General features: G+C 37.8%; 1 pseudogene; it reads left to right on the top strand.

Annotated features, from left to right (window-relative positions):
- Nucleotides 1-3372: 3372 nt before the first annotated feature.
- Nucleotides 3373-4205, top strand: LOC111180167 (small ribosomal subunit protein uS13 pseudogene; annotated as a pseudogene).
- Nucleotides 4206-22015: the final 17810 nt, after the last annotated feature.

Consider the following 22015-nt stretch of genomic DNA (forward strand, 5'->3'; position numbering starts at 1 on the left):
ACAGGCAACTGGTGACAGTAGTTACTTGCTTCCCTATCAAAAGCAGCCTAGGGCATGCGAACAGCGTATTTCTTTCAAATTCTCTTTCTTGAATAGGTTTTCATGCACGTACTTCTTGTAACATCCAAACTTGCCTAACGTTATGCATAATTGCCTACCTGTGTATGTATGTGTAAGCATTTTGTATTTTAACCTAAAAGACAAATGACATTCCTTCTTCTTTTTTATCTTTTGGAAACCAACCACCCTGGGCCTTTATTGCTAGTGCTGGCCGGAAGGGAGGTTAGACAGAGGGTTGGAGTAAGCGTACATTTTTTTTCACTTTTTACAAATTGTGGTAAAATGCACATAATATAAAATTTCCATTTTATATAATATAACTATTATTTATATATAATACATAAATATATAATATTTATATGTAATATAAAATAACCATTTTTAAGTGTAAAGCTCAGTGGTATTAAATACATTCACGTTATTGTGCAACTATCACCACCATCCACCCCCGCAACTCTTTGCATCTTGTGGAACTTAATGTATGCTGAAGTTTGGACAAAGTGTCACTTAGCATGTTCACTGAGACAGCGGATAACTTCTATTATAGCCATACATCTATATCTATAGCTATATCCATAGATATAAGCAAGAGTATTAAGAAAATACTCTTGCCAACAAGGAGATATATATCTCCATATTTATGAATATTAAGAAAATACTCTTACCAACATGTTGTCAAAACCATTACTCAAGGATGAAATGAAATGTGGAAATACCAATTCAAATTAATTTAATATAGTGTTCTCTTGATTTTTTTCATGCTCAACTCAGATTTCTAACCCACCTGGTTTAAAGTTACAATTAAAATATGATACCCAATGTTTTGGCTACAGAGGACCCTCAATAAGTGAATTTATATTTCATTCATTACAGCAGCACTTTATCCATTTGGAAAATAGGGTCACAGACACATGAGAGATTGCTTTTTTTTTTGCGGTACGCAGGCCTCTCACTGTCGTGGCCTCTCCCGTTGCGGAGCACAGGCTCCGGACGCGCAGGCTCAGCGGCCATGGCTCATGGGCCCAGCCGCTCCGTGGCATGTGGGATCCTCCCAGACCGGGGCACGAACCCGTGTCCCCTGCATTGGCAGGCTGACTCTCAACCACTGCGCCACCAGGGAAGCCCGAGATGTATTTCTTGAAACTACAAATAACACTGCCTGTGCAGTTGAGAACCTTTGTGATTCAGCACAATTTTAGCTCTGGAAAATATGCCCATTGGAATTCTGAGGCAGGAAAGTCTTAACAGAGGAGATAGTAACATAGAGTAGGCATCACAGTATTTGGATCGAAAGAGAAAAGGGAATTCATTGCAGGAGGTGAGGGGAGAGCTGAGTCTGACTGATCTAGGGTAAGAGTTGCTTAGAACAAAATTCAACTGACAATTGCAACTCCTACAACTGAAGAAGCACTCAGGAGTCATTGAAATAGGACTGTCCCAAGAGCTAAGAGACTCTAGTCACTTCTCATTGTCATCATCGTCATTAAATATCAAGTGGCCATGCCTACCCCCAGGGCCTTTCCTTAACTATTAAATGAGTAGATCAAATTGAAGAAAATATAAAATTTAACTTGGCAAATCACAATATTCCTCTGAACTGCATCAAGAGATAAGACTATTTTTCATCAGAGCAGACTCTCTTTGAACATAACGCTGAGTGAAAAAATGAGTAGTATCCACAGCTAACATCATACTCAATGGTGAAAGACTGAAAGCTGTTCCTCTAAGATCAGGAACAAGACAGGGATGCCATGCCTGCTTTTGCCATTTCTATACAACACAGTATTAGAAGTCTTAGCCAGAATAAGTAGGCAAGAAAAATAAACAAAGGACATCCAAATCGGAAAGAAAGATGTAAAATGTCTCTAGTTGCAACATGATCTTATATGTAGAAAGCCCTATGACTGCATTAAAAAACTGTTAGAAATAAACAAATTCTGCAATTGCAGCGGACAAAATCAAACTGTAAAAATCAGTTACATTTACATACACTAAAAATAAACAATCTGAAAAGGAAAACATTTTTTAATTCCATTTATAGCATTTAAAAAATAAAACACTTGGGAAAAAACTTAACCAAGGAGGTGAAAGACTTATACACCGAAAACTTCCAAACACTGCTGAGGGAGGGTGGGAGGGAGACACAAGAGGGAGGAGATATGGGGATATATGTATATGTATAGCTGATTTACTTTGTTATAAAGCAGAAACTAACACACCATTGTAAAGCAATAATACTCCAATAAAGATGTTAAAAACAAACAAACAAAAAAACACTGCTAAAAGAAATTGAAGAAGACACAAATAATTGGAAAGACATCCTGTGCTCATAGATTGGAAGATTTTCTTTTTTTTTTTTTTTTTTGCGGCACATGGGCCTCTCACTGTTGTGGCCTCTCCCGTTGTGGAGCACAGGCTCTGGACGCACAGGCTCAGCGGCCATGACTCATGGGTCCAGCCGCTCCGCGGCATGTGGGATCTTCCCGGACTGGGGCATGAACCTGCGTCCCCTGCATCGGCAGGTGGACTCTCAACCACTGCGCCACCAGGGAAGCCCTGGAAGATTTAATACTATTAAGGTGTCAATACAAACCAGAATGATCTACAGATTTAATGCAAATTTTTAGAATGGAAAAATCCATTCTAAAATTAATATGGAATTTCAAAGGACCCCAAATAGCCAGAACAATCTTTAAAAAGAAGAATGAAGTTAATGATGCGCACTTTCTGATTTCAAAACTTATTACAAAGCTACGGTAATCAAAACAGTGTGTTACTGCCATGAAAACAGATATACAGACCAGTGGAATTGAATGGAGAGGCCAGAAATAAATGTTTGAGTATATGGTAAACTTATTTTTGACAAGGATGCCAAAACCATTCAATGGGAAAAGGACAGTCTCTTCAACAAATGGTGCTAGGAAAACTGGATAGACATATTCAAAAGAATAAAGTTAAAGACTTACCTTACATCATATGAAAAATTAATTCAAAATGGCTCAAAGACCTAAACTTACGACTTCAACAATAAAACTCTTAAAAGAAAACATAGTGGAAAAACTTCATTACAATGAATTCGGCAATGATTTCTTGGATATGACACCAAAAGCATAGGCAACAAAAGTAAAAATAGCTAAACTGAACTACATCACAATTAAAAACTTCCATGTGAAGGACACAAGCAACAGAGTGAAAAGGCAACCTATAGAATGGGAAAAAATATTTGTAATCATATGTATGATGGGGGGTTAATAACCCATATACAGAGAGAACTTTTAAAACTCAACAACAAAAAACAACCCAATTTAAAAAATGGACAAAAGGGCTACTGGGACTGCTGCCACATCTCTAGTAATCCCTGAGAAGTTCTAGCACATTTTGCAAGTACTCAACAACAATATTGATGAGCAGCATAAAATTGCTTTAGCCATTACAGCAATTAAGGGTGTGGGGCAAAATTTGCTCATGTGATGTTGAGGAAACCAGACATCGACCTCACCAAGAGGGCAGGAGAGCTCACTGAGGAGGAGGTAGAATGTGTGATCACCAGTATGCAGAATCCACACCAGTACATGATTCCAGACTGGTTCTTCAACAGACAGAAGGATGTGACGGATGGAAAACACAGCCAAGTCTTGGCCAATGGTCTGGACAACAAACTTCATGAAAACCTGGAGCAAATGAAGAAGACTGGGGCCCACAGAGGGCTGTGCCACTTCCGGGGACTTTGTGTCCGAGGCCAACACACCAAGACCACAGGCCGCCATGGCTGCACCATGCATGTGTCCAAGAAGAAATAAATTTGTGGGCACTTTCTGTTAATAAACAGTTTATATAATTTTTTTCAAATGGACAAAGAACTTGAAAAGACATGTCTCCAAAGAAAATAAACCAATGGCCAAAAAGCATATAGAATTATGCTCAACATCACTAATCATAGGGAAATGCAAATCAAAATCACAATGAGAGGGGACTTCCCTGGTGGTGCAGTGGTTAAGAATCCGCCTTTCAATGCAGGGGACCCGGGTTTGAACCCTGGTCCGGTTAGATCCCACATGCTGAAGAGCAACTAAGCCCGTGCACCACAACTACTGAGCCTGTGCTCTAGAGCCCACAAGCCACAACTACTGAAGCCCACGCACCTAGAGCCCGTGCTCCACAACAAAGAGAAGCCATCACAATGAGAAGCCTGTGCGCCGCAACTACAGAAAAGCCCGCGCACAGCAACTAAGACCCAATGCAGCCAAAAACAAATTAATTAATTAATTACTTCTTTTTTGAAAACCACGAGATATCACTTCATACCCATTAGGCTGGTTACTATTTTAAAAGAAAAAAAAAGAAACAAAATAACCAGTGTTGGCAAGGACATGGAGAAACTGGAACCTTTATGCACTGTTGATGAGAATGTAAAATGGTATAGCTACTATAGAAAACAATATAGCAATGTCTCAAAAACATTCAACAGAGAATCGTGATCCAGCAATTCCACTCCTGGATTTACATCCAAAAGAATAGAAAGCAGGGTCCCAAAGAGATATTTGTATACTCATGTTCAGAGCAGTATTATTATAGGCAAGAGGTAGAAGCAACCCACATGTCTATCAATGGATTAAAGGATAAACGAATGTGGTATATACATACAGTGGAATATTATTCAGCCTTAAAAAGGAAAAAAATCTGACACATGTTACAACATGGATGAACTTTGAGGACATTTTGCTAAGTGAGATAAATCAGTCACAAAAGACAAATACCATATGATTCCATGTATGTGAGGTATCTAGATTAGTCAAATTTACAGAAACAATGTACAATGGTTGTTGCCAGAAAATAGGGGGAGGAGAAAATGAGGAGTTACTGTTCAATGGATATAGAATTTCAGGTTTGCAAGATGAAAACATTCTGGAGATTGTTTGTACAACAATGTGAATTTACTTAATACTACTGAACTGTATGCTTAATACGGTTAAGATGGTAAATTTTCTGTTATGTGCATCTAACCACAATTAATTTAAAAAATTTAATTTAAACAAATGCATGGTAGCAGGGGTGCAGAGCCTAGCCCAAGGGCTCTTTTGTGCCACATTGATTCTCAATTCCTTCAAACAATTGCCTAACTCCTTGTTTACTCCAAGAGAACATATCGGATGAATCTCAGCCTACAATAATCTTTCCCATTTCAGTATTGTGTATGGGACCTAAGAATTCTGAATAATGTCCATCCCAAATCCAATGCTTTATTGGAGTTTTTCCATTTCATCTTCAGATACTTTCATGCCCTAAGATCACTTCTGCACCAATCTATAAAACCATGAGATTCCAAGGAGACAAGATTAAGGAAGAAGTTTTTACTAAGCTCACCAAAAAGTTAAAAAACAATAACAAAACACTTGTCATTAAGACATTCCAGTTAAATGAGAACCATGTGGCAATTCTTCAACTATTAACAAGACTTCAACTTCCCAACATTCTATTTTTCAAGGCATACCTCGAGCCCCATAATCTCTATGAAACTACCTATTTCCTTCCTCCCTACAAAACCATATTGCTATTTCTAATGTTGGTATTGTAAGCCCTGCAATATTGTATTTTCTCTTTGGTTACAAACCTTGCCTTCAAAATCACGGTGTCTTCACCACAAGCATTTCATGAGTGTCTAACATACAGATACTGCTTGATTTATGAAGTCAGTGCCTAGCCAGTTTTCCCTCACCCCTTTGCCATGAGACCTATTTCAACTCTCTCAGATCCCTCTTCAAATTTCACTTGCTTAATGAAGCCACTCCAAGAAGGCAGTGAACTGGACATCGGGGACATAACAATGAAAACTGAAAGAAACTGTCGACCATGTCACTTTAGTATCAATTACTTCTCCTCCACCGAGTACTTTTTACCCTTGCAATTTCTCAGTCTTACCTTGACTGTCAGCTCACAAAGCTCAGATTATGTCTCTATATGCTTTTCTTCATCCGGAGCTGGATAATGGATATAAGTTATCATCCATTTACTTGTACTCACTGTAAAGATTTCCCTATACTCCTGCTTCTCTGGACACCTTGTGCTTGTACATTCAATGTCATCCGATAATACTGGATATGGGCAATGTGAGGAATAGGGGAGGAGGGAATCGATGGGAGTTTTAGTTTTCTCAACTCTGTAACGATGAGCAATTATTGATTTTAGTTCTCAACCTCTTCATTTATTTAAAATAATAATAACAAAGAGATCTTTAAGTTTGCTGCTACATTTCTTAGAGTACATTCAAGCTGCCATTAAAGGGAGCCAAAAATACACTGATTTAAGTAAGATAAAAAATGTGTATCTCCCTTACAGTCCAGAAGTAGCCAGCCCAAGGCTAAAGGGATGGTTCTGCCATCCTCAACAGATGACTGGTATCCTGAGTCTAAAACGTCTTCTCAAGCTGCCACCAGTAGGTCTGTATCCCAGCCAGATGAATGAAGGAAAGGTCAAAGGCAGGGCATACCCATTCCTCTTATGACTGTGATCTGGAAGTAACTCTTTGCCTCACATTGCATTGGCCAGAGCTTGATCACATGGCCATGAAAATAAAGATGGGAAATGTAGTCTCTACTGGGGTGCCCAGCAGAAGTTCAGATGCTCTTTCATTAGTTTAGTACACCATATAATTTTTAGAATGTTAACTCTGAAGGGTCTGAGATTTTATGCCATTTGCAAGATAAGTTTCCCTGGCACAGTCTCATGGATATTGGCAAAAGACATGGGACTCCTGGGTCAGGAACAATGGTTTATGACTCATGGTACTGCAAGTAGCATGAGCATCACCATATCTGCATCAGTTTACCTTGCCCTCCCAAGTCCCACAGGGGCAATGTGATGGGCTTGGATGGGTGCATGCACACGTAGTTGGTCGCATTACAGGAGAAGAATTTTGAATTTAGTGAATCTTTTATAGTGGCAGTAATGTGATTGCCTTTTGTGCTGGAGAGAGTCACATTCTCTATCTTCCAAGGCTGTTCTATAAACATCTTTGTATACATAGTCCAGGTAACAATGAGTTATTACCCGACTCATAGGACGTACAGAAATGAAACAGACCCATGGAGAGTTCTCTCCCGACATAGGACACTATTAAGAAAGACACAGGACGCTGTCACTATTTATGCTGGGGCAACAGCATGAACTGGGACTTCTCCAGGAAAACCAGGACAGTATGTTCATCTTAACATTAGTGGATCCCTAGCGGTCTCTGCCACATATTCTAATTCTATAGTATCTGCCATCTGAAGGAGTAACATGAAGGTCACCAGTTCTTTACGGACCAAAATGTATGTAAAGATAACAGTGCCCAAGGTAAACATTTTCAATTACCACAACTGGCTCCTTAAATCTAATACTTCTAATGTTAGGATCTTAAATGTACTTCACGTGATGTGAATGTTGAGTCATTTAAGGTAAGGACTCTAGACTAGGACACCAGGCACCTGAGATCTAGGGTCAGATTTTCTATTAGTTTGATTCCTGATTTTGGAAATGTCACAACATATTTTAACCTTAATTTACTTATTCTGTAAAATGAGTTGTTAATGCCTTTTACGTCTATCTCAAGTTTCACTTGAACTCAGCCACTACCATGGTCTAGTAACTTGAGATGAAGGTCATATATAGATCAGAGGATAGCCTTCTGGCTAAAGTGTTGGTAGTTCCACTAATGCTCAGAGCGCTCCTTGCCTCTTTTAGAAGATACTTCTTGTGTGGGCCACCCAAAACAATACATTTCTTTCTCTTAAACCTGTTAAGTTTTGGTCCAACTTTTTAATAAATTCAATAGGAGCTAAGTGATTTCATTATACCCTGTTTCAGTTAGGTTTACCTGGATCACAGCTTTTATCTCACGTACCAATTTCAGTGGCTATTCTGGAAAACTGTAGAGGAAGTTTCTGAGGCTGCCTCCATATGGGCACAGGAGGAGAAATTGATGGCACTAGTGCCAATTATCTCCATCCTTGATCTGAATTCTCCCTCCTTATTTGTTACTATTTGATCCATTCCTTTTCATCTACCTGCTTCAAAAGACAATTAAAGAGTGCGAATCTCTTTAATCACTTCCTCAATAAAGACCTAAGAAACACTTTACTTACTGTATTATCTCCTTTTTATCCATGATCTGCAGTTAGTTCCACTAATTCTTTGGTGCCTTCTCGCCTTTCATGTTTTAATTATTTTTCAATATTGGTTCTGAACTCATTTCAAAATGCTTTATAAACTTTGGCAGTGGAGATGGGGTGGGGAGGTGTCTGCCTACACGCCTAAATTTCTGGTCTACAACTTTGCAGTATCTCCATCCACCTCTTTTCATTTTCAAAAACCACTTTTTTCTTGCAATTGTCTTTTTTTTTTTTTTTTTTTTTTTTGCAAATGAGTCCTATAGGATTTCAGTTCAAACACTTGTCTAGGTCTACGTTTCCAATTGTGGTATTTTTAAACACAGACTCCAGGCTTCCTGTGGTTTTTTTCCTGTTTTAAATTGTCTTTTCAACATCTTCCTAATTAATGTCCTTATTTTAGAACAATTTCCATTTTATAATTCTTCATTTCATTTTCTTCATTTTTATTCAAAGTCATAACTGCATATGATTTATGAAACAAAAAGAACAGAAAACCAACAATTCTTATTTCCATGCCTCCCCACCCACAGAGTCTTAATCCCCAGAGGCAAACACTTTTAACTGCTTCCTTTTCATTTTTCTGGGGCACACCTTCAAACACTTAATTAGCACATTTACACCATGATTTCTTGGCTACTGGCCTCCTGCTACAGTAGACGAGGATTTTGCTCACTTACATCATTCCCCACCTCCCCAAATCTTTCTCTGTATATAGTTTTATCACCATAGTTTCTCCTCTCAAGACATCTGCAGTAACAACAAAATTAGTTAAAACACTATTTCTTGGCCCATAAATTATACACAATACATCTCGGCTCCCTACTTTATAAGATGACAGGACACAAAAACTCTCACCCTTGTCTCCTCCTCTCTTCCCTTCCTCCATCTCTCATCTCCGTCAGCCATATCTACACTTTTAAAAATAGCAGAGTGGACACTGTTTACAATCTGTCCTATAATCTTCCTACAGTTTTCAATAATTTGTCTATAGGCCAATTCTAAAAGATGAAAACCAATAAGTGGTATTTGATTTACTGTGGTCATGTCAATAATGAGCTACGTCATAAGCTAGGACTCCATTTTCTTTTCCAGTGTCATCTTCCAATTACACTAAAATATACTTAGAGTCAGTTCAATTGGATTCTCCTTTTTCACAGTTTATCAGTTTCCTTTGGCATATCCTCAAACATTTCTAGACTCACAATTATACTATCTATCCTTTCATTCTGCCTTTCTTTCCTTATCAGAGACCACCGTTTTGGTGTCTTCCTTCTCTTTCCCTAATATGGATTAGTTGCTTTTTAGGCCTAGCACACAGAATTCTCATCACTGCACTCTGGTTTGGATCCTCTGTTTCCTGAGTTCTGTATATTTTTTCCTGATATGGTCTCTTTTTTTTTTCTGGAGCATATCCTCAAGGAACTTTCTACAAAAGCGTACTCAGGCATCTTGGTCTGAAAACGTTCATTCTACTATCACCCTTGATTTACTGGCTATTATCTTTGAATATAAAGTGCTGTTGGTAAGGAATCTGATCTCACCCCTTTGTAGGCAACTTTTGTTTTAACCTCTCCATGACCCACTTTTTAGGAGGGTCTCCTTATCTTTGGTGTTCTAAAATGTCACAATTATGTATTTCTAGGAGTCTCTTTACACATTCCCTATGCTTAGTCCTATCTGAGCCTTTTCAGTCTGAGCGCTTGTGTTCTTTTTCTATTCTGGGAAATGTTCTTCTTTTCCACAAATTTGCTAAAGCCTAGTCTCATTCTCTCCACTAAATTTAAGACTCAGTTCTATCCCTATATTCTTTTCTATCTGCAGCCTCTCGCTAGATAATTTCATCATCACCTGTGGCCTAACTTCACCAATATACTGATGACTCCTGAATTCGTATCTCCAGCCTGATCTGCCTCCACACCTGTGGACCCTATGAATCCAATTGCCTATTTGACCTGCATGCTTGGATGTCTAACAGATATCTCATATATAACAAGGCCTAACTAAATGTCTTGATATCCCTTTTCATCTTAGTACCTATTCCATATCCATTCTGTCACAAGTCAGAAACAACATCCCCTTAAGTGCATAACAAAAATATCTAGAAGTCACCTGTAATTTCTTTTTATCTCGCTCACCAAACAGCAGATCCAGCAGCAAATCTAAAATCTGTCCTGAATCTGACCACTTCTCACCAACTCCACTAATTAACACCAAAATTATCTTTTCCTAAGACCAGTATCACAAGAGTATATAATCTGGTATATAAATGCACATATCCTAGAATTCAACTGGCTGGCTTGGTTTCAAATTCCAGCTATACCACTAAATATCTGTGACCTAGAACATTATCCTTAATAACCCTATGCCTCAGTTTTCTCATCTATAAAATGGGGATAATAAAATATCTCCCTCCTCGAGTTGCCATGTGGGGCACAGGATAAGCCTTCAATAAGTGTTCATTGTCATGATTATTATCACTATTACTGCAACTACTTCCTAACTAATTTTCTTGATTTCAGTCCTTCCACTCTCCAGCTGCTCGAATGTTCTCTGTCTCTCTTTTACTTTAAAATCATTATGGAGTATAACACACGTGCACAAAAGTGCCATCTGCATACAGCTCAGTAATTTTCAGAAAATAAACATCCATGACCTCAGAGCCAGGTAAAGAAATAAGATTTTACTAGCACCCCAGAAGACCCCTTCATACCTTTTCCCAATGAACACCTCCCATCTCCTTCCCCAAAGGCAATCATTATTATTTATAACACTATAATTTAGTTGTATACCTCACAGTATGCATTATTTGCTATCTGGCCTCTTTTGCTTAATATTATGTTTGTGAGCTTCATCCACATTGTGTGCAACAAAAGTTCATTCACTTTAACTGTAATATAGTAATGTAGCACTTCGTTACATGAAGATGTGAAAAAATTGTTTATTTAATCTACTATTGATGACATGGGTTGTTTTTAATCTTTAGCTATCATGAATAGTGCAGCCGCAAACAATCAGGTACGTGGCTCTTGATATACATCTGCATACATTTCTGTTGTGTATGTAACTAAGAGTGGAGTTTCTGTGTCATAGTTGAGTGTATGTTCAGTTTTAGTAGACAACACCAACCAATTTCGCCAAGTGGCTGCATCAACTTACACTTCTGTCAGTAGTTTGAGAGTTTTAGTTGCTTCACCAACATCTGGTAGTAAAAATCTGTTTAACCTTGTTAACTCTGCTGGGTATATAGTGACATCTCACTGTGGACTTGAGTATCATGATGACTAATAAGTTTGGGAACCTTTCCAAATATTTATTAGCCATATGGATATATTTTTTAAATTTCACAGCTGGGGACCAGACATCCAGTTGTCACCTGACATACAGATGTGTCAGGTGACTGGAAGCAAGGGGAAGGTGAACAGGGGCTACATTTCAAGAGGGAACTTGAAGCCTTGAAGATAAGTCTACAATGATGTAAGGAGTCTGATTCAAGAAGCCCAATTCAGCTAAGTAGTCAAGGTCATGGTTTCTGAGTCTTGAAAGCCTTCCTGACCCAGCTACCCTGCCTACCTACCTGTGAGGACTGCAGGGGAAAATACCTGTGAACATGAACTAAAACAGCTTTCTCACTAAACTCTTAAACATCCCTCCCATGGGACCCACACACACACACCAAGGACTACACACAGTGGGTGGCACAGTGACATTACAACCTGGACATCTCTCAGTTCTGTTGAGATTTAAATCCCAGTGGTAAAAATATTAGCTTTGAGAAGACTGGGTTCAGGAAGGGCAAAAACAGCATTTCCAGTTTCCAGTAATGATTACAGAATTTCTGGTTAAGGAAAATTACATTTTGAAATTTCTGTTTTGTCAGAAATAGGCAAATATTATTATCACAAGCAGAAATACAGGCCGAGATACTGAAGAAAGCCACAGTAGCAAAAAGAAAAAAATAATAAAAAAAAGAAAAGAGAATAAATATCAATGAGATAACCACTACACAGTTATGAGAATGGCCAAAATCCAAAAACACTGACAAATAACAAATGCTGTCAAGAAAAAGAAGCAACAGGAACTCTCATTCATTGCTAGTATAAATGCAAAATGGTAGAGGCACTTTGAAAGACAGTCTGGTGGTTTCTTCCAAAACTGAGCATACTTTTACCATAGATCCAGCATACTACTGTTTATAGTAGTTTTATTCACAATTGCCAAAACTTGGAAGCAACCAAGATAGCCTTCAATAGGTTAATGGATAAATGAACTGTGGTACATTCAGATAATGGACTATTACTCAGTGTTTGAAAGAAATAAGCTATCAAGTCATGAAAATTCATGGAGGAAACCGAAATGCATATTACTGAGTGAAAGAAACCAATCTGAAAAGGCTACATACTGTGTGATTCCAATTATATGACATTCTGGAAAGGCAAAACTATGGAGGCAGTATAAGAGTAGTAGTGGTTACCAGGGGTTGAGGGGAAGGAAAGATAAATAGGCAGAGCACAGAGGCTTTTTAGGGCAGTGAAGCTACTGTGTCTGAAACTATAATGGTGGATATGTTATTATACCTTTGTCCAAACCCACAGAACATAAAACACCAAGAGTGAATCCTAATATAAACTATGGGCTTTGAGTGATAATGACATGTCAATGTATGTTCATCAAATATAACAAATGTACCATTCTGGTGGGGGATAATAATATGGGAGGCTATGAATGTATGGGGGTAGGGGGTGTATAGGAACTCTACACTTTCTGCTCAATTCTATAGTGAAACTAAAACTGCTTTAAAAAATAACATTTATTTTTAATAAAGAAGATAAGCAAAACAGGAAAATCCTGTTGGAAGCACTTTGAAACACACACCAAAAAGAAAAAAAACAGTGGGGCTCAGTTCAACTAATACCAACAGATAAAAAAGATATGCCAGTCTTCTGCTTAAATCCTTCAGTGGGTTTTGGGTTGGGTTTCTAAGGCACTGAGATGAGAATTCATGTGAAACAGATTTATTTGAAAGTATTCCCAGGAAAAATGTGGGCAGAGTGGGTCAATGGGACTGTGGTATGAAGGTAGGAATCAAACAAGGGCACACTATCAAGTGAGTCCCACAAATGGTAACTTCCTAGCAACCCTACAGGGAAGACGAAGACAGTGTTGGTCACTCCTGAAACTCCCATTAAGACAGGGAAACTCTGTGCACTACTGATGAGAATATAAACTGGTGCAGCCACCATGGAAAACAGTATGGAGGCACCTCAGAATATTAAGATTAGAACTGTCACATGACCCAGCAATTCCACTTCTGGATCTTTATTCAAAGAAAACAAAAATACTAAGTCAAAAAGAAATATGCACCCCAGTGCTCGATGCAGCATTATTTACAACAGTCAAGATATGGAAACAACCTAAGTGTCCAATGATGGATGAATGGATTTAAAAAACATCACACACAAACACACACACACACACACACTAGAATATTACTCAGCTATGAAAAAAATGAAATCTTGCCATTTGCAACATCATGGATAGGCCTCGAGGGTATTATGCTAAATGAAATAAGTCAAACAGAGAAAAACAAATACTGTATGATCTCACTTACATGTAGACACTGAAAAGAAAAAAGGCAAAAGAAACTCAAGCTCACAGATACAGAGAACAGACTGGTAGTTGTTGCCAGAAGGTGGGATGGGGGGAGGGGTTGGAAGAGAAATGGGTGAAGAGGGTCAAAAGGTACACTCAGTTATAAAATGAACAAGTCATGGGGATACAGTGTACAGCAATGGTGACTACAGTTAATAGTACTGTATTGCATATTTGAAAGTTGCTAAGAGAATAAACCTTAAAAGTTCTCATCACAAGAAAAATATTTTTGTAACTCTATAAGGTGACAGATGTTAACTAGACTTATTGTGGCGATCATTTACAATATACACAAATATCGAATCATTATGTTGTACATCTGATTTTATGTCAATTATACCTCAATTAAAATAAAAAACAGGTTTAACAGCCCTAAAGAACAAACTGAAACTTCTGTAACTTGAAAAACACCATAGACAAGGTCAACAGAAAAACAACATAAATGATAGAAAAAATGGTTTTAAATATATAAATATTTCCCATACATCGACAGGAAAAATCTAAAAAGGAAAACACGGTATTAAAAAAATAAAAAGCAGGACCTGGTAATCCATCCACTAAATCGTAAAAGCATTTGGCTCATTCAAATATGAAAAGATGCTTAGATTCACTAATAATCAAATGAATATTAATTAAAACAAAGAGATATCGCTTTTTAACCTATAACATTAACAAAGATTTAAAAATAACAACAGTATATATGTGAAAACATTGGGAGGCAGGTACTCCTATTATTGGTCGGCATATAAATTGGTACCACCTTTTGGAAAGTAATTTAGAAGCGTATATCAAAATCTAAAATTTATTGTACCCTTTGACCCAGAAATTTTACTTTAAGGAATTTATCCTACAGAAGTACTAATAAAAGTTTACCGTGATAGGTACACAAGAATGTTTTCTGTAGACTTATTTACAACAAAGAATTAGCATCTAAAGAACTTTAAAACATTTCCTTAAGAGTACCTTATAATTATGGCATAGTCATAAAGTAAAATCATCTGTAGTCACTAAGAATAAGGCAAATCTGTGTATACCAACAAAGGAAAATGTCAATGGCGTATTAAGTTACAGAAGCAAATTATTAATACATACTACATGTTTGAACTTCAAAAGCATTATGCGGTTCAAAAAGACAGCTGTAAAAATCACACATTGTATGATTCCAATTACGTGAAGTGTTCAAAAAAAGAAAATCTATAGAGATGGAAACAGATCCCTGGTTGCCTGGGACTGGGCTGGGCACCACTTGCCTGCACATGGACACGGGAATCTCTGAGGTGATGGAAATATTCTAAAACTGAACTGTGGTGATGATTGTATAGTTAAGTGTCAATTTACTAAAAATCAGTGAATTCACTCTGTGAACTTTATGATACATAAATTACACGTCAATAAGCTGCTTCTTAGAGACAAAAATCAAAACACTGATCAGTATAGTAATAGCGTGTGCATATGCAGGTGTATGTACATTTCCACAAAGAAATCTCTGCCTTAGAACATTGCTATATTGTTTGAATATGTTTCAATACGAATATTACTTTTACATTCAGAAAAAAATTATAAAGACAGAAATATTATCTTTGAAAGCTCTTGGATTAGATATGGTTCCCAGCCTCCAAAAAAACAAACCCTGATTTCATATATTGTCTGACAGACACGGCAGTATGATATATTTTGAAAAAGCAGAGCAAATCAAGAAGACCAAGCCATTTGTAAATGCAACACTGCAGAATGGAAGGTAGTAAAGGTCGTTGCTAACACAGAGTGCTGTTCTAAGTGCTCTGAATGACCTCACTTATTTAATCCACATAACCACTCAATGTTGCAATCCAACCACAGTGCACCTGGCAAAGACCACAGAGCTGGTGAAAGCAGATCAGAGATTTAAGCCCAGGTGGTCAGACATCAGGGCCTAGGCTCTAAAACCTCAGTCAGACTGCCCTGTACTGAGGCTGTAGTCATGTTATACATACAAACCCATTCTTCTCTGATTACACGTTTGCTTCAATAAAACATTTTCTTCATTTTGATTTTGGTAGTCAGCTTGTAACTTTTTAAACTATTTCCACATTGCCAATTCAAGTCAATGGAACATGTAAAGTAGGTAGTCAAGGCTCTTATACAATGCTAAATAGCTAATACAGGAAATGGCACAAAATGGGGCTTAGAAAATATTTATTGAATTATATTGAACGCTGTCAACAATGCTGCTCTCCACAAATTCAGGTTGGCTGAAAGTTTAAATGACAACCTTTAAAAAACGACAAAGAAGGCATATACATGGAACAAAATCCTTCCCATTTCCTTCAAGGTTTAAGACATCAGGAAGCCTGATTGAGTAGGGACTGCTCACCGAAAACTCATCGCAGCTCAGGCTTCCCTGGTGGTGCAGTGGTTAAGAATCCGCCTGCCCATGCAGGGGACATGGGTCCCAGCCCTGGGCCAGGAAGATCCCACATGCCGCAGAGGAACTAAGCCCGCGCGTCACAACTACTGAGCCTGCGCTCTAGAGCCTGCGAGCCACAACTCCTGAAGCCCGCACACCTAGAGCCTATGCACCACAACAAAGAGTAGCCCCTGCTCGCAGCAACTAGAGAAAGCCTGTGCACAGCATCAAAGACCCTGTGCAGCCAAAAATAAAATAAAATAAATTTAAAAAAAAAAAGGAAAATCATTGTAGCTCATCACATTTCACTATCACTCAGTGTCAAGTAATTAAAAGCCAAGCTCCCAGAGACAGTGATCATAGTGATCGTATACGAAAGAGACGTGGCAGGCTCTTCTACACCTCCCACCGAAATGGGTAATGCAGCATGTTAGCACTGAAAATAGGATATTAAAGCCCATTTAGATTCTCACATCATTAGATAAGGAAAATAAACCTGGCACTAATGCCTGACTATGGTTTGCTTAAAATGATGCTTATCCTCCTAAATCCCATGATTCTGCAGTTAAAGGTTACAAATGTTCACACCACAAAATGAGCTTTAGAAACACAAAGATTCCATTGGTCTTAGAACTTGAAAATAATGACCTATTTTCTCATGAAGTGACCCATAAGGCCCAAATAAATGCAAATCCTAGTATATCCTAGTGTAGACGGCTTCCTCCCTTGTCTTGTGTTACTGACATTATCCCTCCACCTTTCTTCGTCAAGCTGGGATAAATATTAACAGTTCTCTGAAACAGCTGGGTTCACGACTCAATCTAAAAAGCCTCACTTAAATGTAGCCTCATTCATTAATTTTGTAATTAAGTTATATCAGCTCTTGCCATCTCAATGTGAAAGTCCTCAAATATACATGAAAAAGTTATTATCTTATTCTTCTGCAGCGTTTAAAAATTAATAATGGCAAAAATCCCAATTTTCAACTGGCCACATCATGGAATTAGAGTCAATAAATTACATAGATTTTAAGAAGTTCGGGCATCATTACTAATCTTAGCCCCCTTTGAACTTATAATCAACATTCATATTCTGCCAATAGCATATTAAAACTCTTGGCATCATAAAGCTAATTTTACACACCAATTTCTCATTGGCTGTCGTATTCCATAATGGGTAATATTTTCATGTTAAGCGTTGATATAAAGTCTCTTCTGGCTGAATTCTTATTGAGAAACTGAATTCTGTTTAAAACATCAGTTTCAATCTCTGGAACACTGACATGAGCTTCTGTATTTTGAGTTTAACTTTTATATTGTTTCTGATTTTAATTTTGATGAGAATCATTGTTTTAGATCATCTTCTGTTACACAACTGGGGAACAACAGGCTTATCTCTAAAATACACACTAAATTGTTTATATACCCAATGACTTAGAGGGAGGTGTGAAGGATATCAGCTTTGTTGCGCAAATGTGGTGAATTTTCATGGAGTTCATAACAATCACCTTAAGAATGGTTACACTACCTTGTGATCCCGACTGTTACAAAGACAGGCTCTGTAATCTTGATTTGCTTCTCCGACAGTTAGGGAAAATGTCTTATTTTGTGTCCAGGACAGTTCCTGGCACACATCAAGCACCTGATAGGAAGGGAGGAAGGGAGGGAGGAAGGGAGGGAGGGAGGGAGCTGGGGAGGGAGAGGAGGGTTGGTATTCAAAAGTGCTGTGAAAACTGTAAATTCCATGCATATATAAAAGCTCAATATAATTATCGTTTTCATAAGCACCAGGAAAGTGGCTGATCTTATGTGATTAGCTGTAGTTAGAGCATGTCCTCCTCGGGATACTGTGTCTTGATCTCTCAGTAGGACTGAATTAACTGTCTCCTCTTAAGGCCTGACAATTCCTACACCAAAACAAATCCATCTTCTTAAGCAAAAGGAACGACTGTTGCTGTACCTAAGTCTAGCTGACAGGGGAATGAAAAGCTTTTCCATTCTACAAAAGAAAGAAAAGAAAGTAGTCTCTGTTTTCTTTCAAATTTCACACCTCACTCAGACTTGCAGATTCCCCCAAAGAAAGGATGAACAGGACAATAGGCCATTGAGATAAATGTCACAAAGAAAAAACTACTCAAAATAAACACCACAGTGTTCAGTGTTCCTTGTCTTCAGACAGATTTATATTCTTTTTTTGATCCTCTCACAATGCCCTTTCCTGAATTTAGAAAGTATCTTAAAATTACATTTAAAATAACAAGACCATTCTGTGAAAATCTGTCAAGATGTGTTGGTTTTTTTCTACTTAGGATTGTCCAGTTTTATTTAAAAGAACAATAAAACAGTAACACTGCTGACATATAAAAACACATTCATACAAGGACCTGAAACCAATGCATATATCCTGATAAATTGTGTGTGAGAGCGGGGTGGGAGTGGGATAGAAATGGGGGGAGGGGACGGGAGAGCGGAATATCCCATACTGACTAGACCATATCAAAAATGTAAGATTGAATTCTAGTTGTCATATTTTGAGAGGAACAATGAAAACTGGGATATTTACAGAGAAGAAAGTGATCAGTCTAAGAGTGTTGTTACATGAGGACATTTGAGTGAAGTAGGTTTATTGAACCTGGATTCCAGAGAATCTTCGAGGAAAAGAGGTGTGTCCATTTTCTTTAAATATTTGAAGAAATCTCCTACAAATATGAAAGTGGCATGTTTTACATGCCTCTTGACAAAACTAGGACCAACGTATTCAACATAAAAACCTAAACATCTTATGGGCTATTCAGTTCCCAACAACTTAAGGGGGAAATTCAAGAGTTAGGCTTGGGAAATGTAATTTTGGGATACCTAGTAGATGTTTAAATGGAGATACATAGATAGATAGACAGACAGATAGATAGGAAAATACAGATACACACACAAATATAGATACATATAGACACACCACACACACACAAATTTGAGAGTTGAGATTCCGAAAAGAAGACAGCTTGGGGCCTAATTTTGATGATATTTGAAATCTTAAGTTTCGTTGAATTCCCCTAGGAAATATACTTTAGTTCAGAAAAGTGGTCCAAGGACTAAGCCCTTGGCTATACTAACATTTAGATATCCCAAAGATAAGGATCAAGAAAAAGAGACAGCAAAGTGTCTTAGTTTGAGTTTCCCCAGAAGTAGACCCTGAAGCAGGTGTTTGAGTACAAGTAATTTACTTGAGAGGTGACCCCAAGAAACACTAGTAATGGAATCAGAACAAGAGACAAGGAAGGGAAAGCAGCCAATAAGGGTGCGTTATCAAGCCAGTCTATCACTGTGCACAGCTGGGGCTTAATTCCCCTGGAGAACGCTGTCAACCAGTGTAGAATGCATGCCTCAAGGTTATCCCTCCATAAAGAAAAGAAACTAGAGTATTTAGATACCAACTGCCGTTAGTCTTTAGTTGGAAGGTGGTCCCAGGAGGCATAAATATTTGGAATTTTGATATTTTGAGCCTCCCATGCTTGTGAGCTGAGTGGGCTCCAGCAGCCAAAGAATGCTCAAATGTTGACAGCTGAAAGTTAGCTGGAGCCCACTGACCCGATGGAGTATCGGCACGGCAGCAGCCTCTATACAGGACAGAACAGTCAGAAAGACGGGGGAAAAACCAAAAAGAGGGCGCTATCCCAGAAGCCAAGTGAATCATGAGTTAATAATGCAAAATGGGTCCCTGCATTATGTTTAATACTAGGGACATGCCCTCTGTTCCTTCAGCAACAATTTTCTATTATGTTAACCAGTAGAAAAATAATATATCATCGGCATGGAGTCCCCAAAGTGAAACGCTCCTTCTTCCACCTTTAGAATGAGTTCTGTACAATAGGAGATAAGTGGCTTATAAAGATGCATCGAACAATATGTTAATTAAAGGAGTAGTGCCAACTGCAGGAACATTTATAACCTTCGTGGCAAAAAGAAAACTTTCTTTTTAGAGGACACCATGGAGGGCTATTGCCTGTGCAGAAGATATTAGCTGAGCAATCATAAATAATGTTTACCACTGAGTGTATTATACCTTTTATAAAATCATGAGAATACGCTTATTGGCTTCTAGATCCAGCTTTGGTTTCACTAGAATTTAATGACTTCCCAGATAAAATTCCCCAATTTGAAAATCCCACAATTTGAAAATCCCAAAGCCTCATCAATTATGTTCCCTTACTGTATCTGTTTTTTTTTTTTAATATTTTCTACACTGCTTGAAAAATAATTATGGGTATTCTTTTAAATTCTTACATGTGTGCAAAAGAACTGGAAGGGAAGATTTATCTGCAGGAAAGTAAGTAAGTAAGTGAAATTTGTTCTTCAGCTCACCTTCAGGTAGAAAGGTAACCTTTTGTGACTTTATCATCAGGAAAAAGCAGACAGCAAGGAAATTTGCTGGGTAAATAATGGGCTGTGGCATGATTAGAAGCAACCAAATCCTAAAGCACTCTTTCTTAAGCAACTCATGAAAAGATACTTAGCATCTCATCACTGCTATTTTGTGCATAAAAGACACCACTTCAAAATATAGGTACCTGTATACTGTCTGAGAAGGGATTAACTGAAACTCGGAATCGGACATTTATTTTGAAGACATTCCTCAAGGAAAGTCATCATGGCTGCTGCTCTGTAGGACTGACAGTAACTCCTCAGCTGTTTGCCAAAGCAGAAACTAACACACCATTGTAAAGCAATTATACTCCAATAAAGATGTTTAAAAAAAACAAAAAAAGAACGATTTAAAGGACCAAGGGAAGAAGGGAAATTGAAAAGTATATTAAATGTCACAAGTGAAGGGCTGTCACCCTCAGATTTAATAATGTCATTATTGAAAGTTAAATACCAGGTAATTATGAATATGAAGATATGCAAGAAATCTACAGCATAATTACATATAGCCAGCATTTTTGGAGCTAAGAAGAATTTAACATCACCTGAAGAACTTTCTAAACGACAATTAGCATACACACAGCCTATCCTTACCAGTCCACCAAATCGAGGTAGTTAGAAATTACTTGACTTATAAGGATGGAATTTGGATTATTTTTACTCAGATGCAATCGATTTATTTTCTTATGCTTTGTTTGATTTTAGTACTTTAAAAATGGATGTGGCCCAGGGTGTTGGTGGTGTATATGCCTAGTTACCTAGCGAAATGGTTCCCTCTACAGGCAAATACTTTGTGATTATATGGTGCTAAACATGGATAATGATTGTATCACAGTTTTCTTGGGGATCATTCAAGAATGCACAGCACACAGACTCATCCCTCAACTTCACTCCTCCATCCCTATTCTAATATACATCACCGGAATGATGACATTCAGGACCATAACTCATCAGCACATGTCTTTCTCCTGATGTATTTGTGTTTCATACCATTTCTTTGAAAGCGACACAGAATTCCTAGTGAGCAAAAACTCATAAATAATATTACAATTAAAAATAAAAGATTACTTACAAGGTAGCAAGTATATTCAGATGTGACTTTTAAATGGCAAATGCGTGGCATTTTTCAAATCTCAGAAACATCTATTATGTGGGCCATGAGGGACCTGGGGAGATGATGGATTTTTTTTATATTTCTGTGCTTTCTTGGTCCTTTCTCAGATAAACACACACTCAGAGAGACAAACTTACAGCCAGATTTTAGGGCTCTTGGGGATGGATGTGGAAGTGTGTTCAACCCTTTTTTATTTGAGACTGTAAAGACATCTCTTAGATTATTAACCTTCTCAGAA

Source organism: Delphinapterus leucas, chromosome 14, assembly GCF_059928025.1.
Source record: "Delphinapterus leucas isolate spDelLeu-1000000601 "Yukka" chromosome 14, BTC_Dleu_Yukka2, whole genome shotgun sequence".
NCBI lineage: Eukaryota > Metazoa > Chordata > Mammalia > Artiodactyla > Monodontidae > Delphinapterus > Delphinapterus leucas.